The sequence below is a fragment of the Mus musculus genome, chromosome 13 (genome assembly GCF_000001635.26).
Source record: "Mus musculus strain C57BL/6J chromosome 13, GRCm38.p6 C57BL/6J".
Classification (NCBI taxonomy): Eukaryota; Metazoa; Chordata; class Mammalia; order Rodentia; family Muridae; genus Mus; species Mus musculus.
In genome coordinates, this window is record NC_000079.6 from 55,150,018 (window position 1) to 55,155,017 (window position 5,000).

General features: G+C 51.3%; 1 protein-coding gene across 1 annotated transcript in view; it reads left to right on the forward strand.

Moving 5' to 3' along the window:
- The first annotated feature begins 2,800 nt into the window (after window positions 1–2,800).
- Fgfr4 (fibroblast growth factor receptor 4) overlaps window positions 2,801–5,000 on the forward strand; it is a 15,942-nt gene continuing 13,742 nt past the window's right edge. The window contains exon 1 of the mRNA NM_008011.2: window positions 2,801–2,910. The gene's annotated coding sequence lies outside the window, so the exon portion shown is untranslated. The remainder of the gene's footprint in view (window positions 2,911–5,000) is intronic.

Genomic DNA, 5,000 nt, shown 5'->3' on the forward strand with positions numbered 1-5,000 from the left:
GTCAGGGTGTGGCGGCTCACACCTCCCAGCACTGGACAAGAGGGAACACAGGAAGCTGAGTGACCTAGAAGTGAACCAGGTCCCACAGAACGGGGCACAGTCACATAATAAACCTTCAATAAAATACTTGCCAGTCAATTTACTGACTGACTGACTGACTGACTGACTGACTGAAAGATCCTGTGAGAGTGTGAAACCGTTCAGTCAAGAGATTTAGAGAGTATATGTTTGGAACGGGGGTGGGGGGGTGACAGTCTGAGGGCCTTGGGAACCTTGGAAGACAGTGGGGTTACAGGAAGTTCTTAGTTAATTAGCAAGGGCTCAGGATACACCTCAGGATTGGAATGAAATCTGTGTTGTAGGGTCTAGCTCCTGTTGTCAGCTCATCAAGGACCCCAAGAACTGAATTTAATAAGTGGAGTCCGTGGAGGACCGGGAGAAGAGAGGTCCTGGCATTCTGAGGTGAGCTCTCTGCAAAGCAGGTCCTCCAGCTAGACACCTCCTTCCTCCTGGACACTTTTGAGGGGCTAGACTGTTGACTGGTGGATCACGTGGATCATGCTAGACTTTTTTTTTCTCTCCCCGGACCCTGAGTGTATACATGCACGCATGTGTGTGTGTGTGTGTGTGCATGCATGTGTTTGGCACCCATATGGTGACTCACAACCATCCATAACTCTAGTTCCAGTGGATCCAAGATCTTCGGGTTTCCAAACCATCACTGCATGCAGTACGTGCACACAGCCATACGTGCACACAGAATAATGAAATTAAAGTGTAAATAAGGTTAAAAGTCAAGATATGAATAGAGGAAGGGAGAATTGGTTTAGAGCATGCTGTTTCTTCCAAGAGTCCACACTGATGGTTCATGGTAACACACGCAAGCACACTCATGCACACAATAGATTTTTTTTTTTTTTTTTTGGTTTTTCGACAGGGTTTCTCTGTATAGCCCTGGCTGTCCTGGAACTCACTTTGTAAACCAGGCTGGCCTCGAACTCAGAAATCTGCCTGACTCTGCCTCCCGAGTGCTGGGATTAAAGGCGTGTGCCACCATGCCCCACTGATTTTTTTTTTTTTTTTGAAGGAAAGGAAGCTGCTGCTTCCCAGGCAGGCTCTCATCCCTGAGTGATAGCTAGGAGCTCTGCAGATGGCCTGAGTTGAGCTTTTTTTTTTTCCAAAACGCTTCATAGAGGCAAACATCTTGGGACTTCAGGTGAAATTTGGCCTGGCTGACTTCATAGCTAAGCTACAGTCCATTCGATTGACAGAAGTGCTGGTAGATGAGATACACCTGAGCCAGGTGGGGGTGGAGCTCTCTGGAGGCACCTGCTGTGTGCCAGGCACTTGAGATACAAAAGTGAAGTCCACTGACTCAGTTCCTGGCTTCCGGGAGCTTAGTGGTCGGTCCCCAGCTGATTACATGAATAACAACTATGCAGTTACAGCCTGCCAAGTGCGAAGAAGAAAGAATGGCTGTTAGTGCTCACAGGTCAGATATGAACATGTGAATTCTCCTTCCAGCAAGTCTCTTCAGCAGCCTACTATCATTTACTGATTTGCTGAGGAGCAAACAAAGACAGAGACAAGGCTGATAGACAGTACTGAGATTCAGGGCTCATTCTTTTCTCCATCCTAACAAAGGGGACTTGGCAAATCCCCAGGGATGTCCTGGGGCCTTGAACGGAGACCAAAGTGCCAGACCAATAGAGAGCAGGTTAGACTAGGAACAGGGGATGGGTGAGCAAAGACCCAGGGATAGGATGGGGAGCAACACAGGAGGAGGAGGTCTGTACATGTGGACCAGACCACCATGTCATCACAACACTATCTATGTAAAAACCAGAGGAAGTATTCTTTTAAAGCATTATTTATTTTATGTATGTGAGTCCACTGTAGCTGCTCTCAGACACAGCAGAAGAAGGCATCGGATCCCATTACAGATGGTTGTGAGCCACCATGTGGTTGCTGGGAATTGAACTCAGGACCTCTGGAAGAGCAGTCAGGGCGGGGCAGTGGTGGCACACGCCTTTAATCCCAGCACTTGGGAAGCAGAGGCAGGCAAACTTCTGAGTTTAAGGCCAGCCTGGTCTACAAAGTGAGTTCCAGGACAGCCAGGGCTATACAGAGAAACCCTGTCTTGAAAAAACAAAAACAAAAACAAAAACCCCAAACAAACAAAAAGAAACAACAAAAAAACTTTTTAGAGTGAAAATTTAAACTTTTAAAAATAAAAGCACAACTTTTTACAAATTAAAGTTTAAAGTTTTTTCCTCTCTCTCTTTCTCTCTCTCTCTCTCTCCCTCCCTCCCCCCCCCCTCTTTTCCGAGACTGTGTTTCTCTGTATAGCTCTGGCTGTTCTAGAACTCACTCTGTAGACCAGGCTGGCCTCGAACTCAGAAACCCACCTGCCTCTGCCTCCCCAGTGCGCCGCCGCCACCCCGACCGACCGAGATATATTTTAAATATCCTCTGAAGGTCGCTCAGGCCAAGGAGAGGTCAGGTCTCTCTGATGTTCTGTGATTTCACGGAAAACCAGAGAGCCTGGTGAGTGCCAAATTGAGGAAGAGCAAAGGATAGAGCAAGGTAGCAAGTTAGACCTTGCAGGTTGGACGTGGGGCCCCGGAACGACTGAGACTGGGCGATCCAGTCCCAACGGGGAGCTCCCGCACTAGGGTACCGGGCTGACATTTGCCGGGTCTCGGACCACGCCTCTCAGATCAGAAGTGGTCCAGGAGGGGCGGAGTCCGAGGTGGGCGGGGCAGGAGGGGGCAGCCCCCCGCCACGCTGCAGTTGCAGGGACATTCCTGGCTCTTCGGCCCGGGGCGGAGGAGCTCCGGGCGGGTGAGTGTGCCAGCCCTGCCGGGATCGTGACCCGCGCGCGCGGGAGCCGGGCGGCGGAGGAGCCAGGTGAGCCGGGCCCCTGCGCCGGGAGCGGAGCCCTCTAGCTCTGGGCCAGTTGGGCCACACACCGTACTCCCGGCCGCCGTGGGGACAGCGGCCGTGGAGCTCCCGAGCTGCCCCCTCTGTCCCGGGGACCTTGGCGCCCGCGCGGCGGGAGTGGTTGGGTGGAGGGGGCGGTAAATCAGTAACCCGCAGCGCACACAGGGCCTTTTGTCCCCCTCCGTTCAAAGAGCACCCTGGTCACCGCTCTGGTTACTTATTGCCCACCGGGGCGGGGGCGATGGGCCAGCTGTCTATGCAACTCCGCACGGGGACCGCTGACGTGCACCTCCCTCCAAGAGCGACGGGGTGGGGGCATTAAAGTAAGAGCACTGTCGCCCCTGGCAAAAAAAAAAAAAGTAATGCTCGCAGTCGCTTGCACAGAGTACCTCATCGCGTGAGTGCAGGAGGGTGAACAACTTAGCGCTCTCTGATGACAGTCCCAAGTGCTAGCGATCCTAAGGGGCCAGCCTTGGTGACCAGACTAAGAATTCTGTGGTTGTGAGTTCAGGGTAACCTGTGAGTGGGAATAAAACCTCCCCGGACCTGTCCGCCCCAACCCAAGCTGGAGATGAAGCATGGCCCTCTCTGCTTTGCAGGGTGTGGTAGGAGTCTTTTGCAGATGGGCCGAGCAAACTAGGGGGTAGGGGACAGATCAAGGTTTTAAGGCAATAGAGGAACACGGAGGTACAGGCAAGGGAGCAAACATGTCGGCGTTTAGAATTTACTGAAGGGACAGACTGTGGGAGTTACAAGGTTGACACTGGCATTTAAAATGAAGCGTAGAAAAGCTGGGCCCAGCACATGGGCCTTGATGGGTAGTACTAGCCAGGCTGAGGCAGGAGCCTCACCATTTGTAGACCTGCTTGGTTTGCAGAGTGAGTTTCAATGCCAGTCTTCCTGGTCAACTTTAGTGAGAACTTGTCTCAAAATAATAGAAAAAGAAACAGGAGGGTCCTGCAGTTAACCCTTAGGGGCTTGTAATCTGGGTGACAGGGAGAAAAAACAAAATCAAAACAAAAAAACTAGTGGGCAGTGAAGAACCAAGGTTTGCCAAGATACCAAGCGAGAAATGACCATGACCTAGTCTCTGTGGGGCAGGGGAGCTGAGAGACATTGAGGTCAGTAGACTGATTAGGCCTGAGTCTTCCTCAGCAGTGGGCTGAGAAAAACCCTCGGCAGGGTTCCCAGTTTGGTAAAGTATGGAATGCATCTTCTAAGAATCATGCTGTTTTCTTCAACTGTCACTCACTAACATTGGCCTGATACGGAGATTAGCATGGCCCCTGTGCAAAGATGGCGCGCACACTCACAAGAGCAGGGCCCCAAAGAAAAAGAACACTGATCCAAAGATGCTGGTGACACCTGGCTGTTATCCAGGACTAGGTAACAGCCTGTGCGTCCCTGGGACTCCACTGGTTCCCTGGTCAAGTTAAGGCTTAGGTCTGAGTCTTCCTTTTGTGAAACAGATGCTCCACTACAGCATGTGGACAAGTCTGTGTATCAGACTTAAACTCCATATCAGAAGCAGAGACTGAGTCATGTCAGACAAACGGTGCCGGTGCACACTCAGTATGGGGACTGGGAGAATGTCTCACCGATGCCCTGTGTGTGCCATCCCTCCATATATGGTCCCTTTTTGTCCCTGAAGCAACCCTATGATGATAACAATTCAGAAAGGGACAAAGGTAGGTAGGTCTTGGCAGGAATCAGGATTTGAATTTGTCGCTACCAGACATGTAAAACCTGTGCCAATTACAGAGCCAGCTAGACAGGAAGCTCAATGGCAGAGGCTTTGCTTAGCATGCAAGGAGGTCCTGGGTTCAACCCACAACTCTGAAAAACAATAAACAAAGCCAAACAAGCTCCTACGCTGTCTAAGATGAAGCTGTGAGGGAACAAACCACCAGAAGTGTCCTCAGGATGCTTGTCCGGCTCGGAACGAGGAAGAATGTCCTTGATTTGGACTGCGCCTCGTGACAGCACACACCGCTGGAAGCGTCCCAAACTGGGCATGGAAGTGTTGGTGACGCTAACGAGTGAGGTCCCGTTAGACG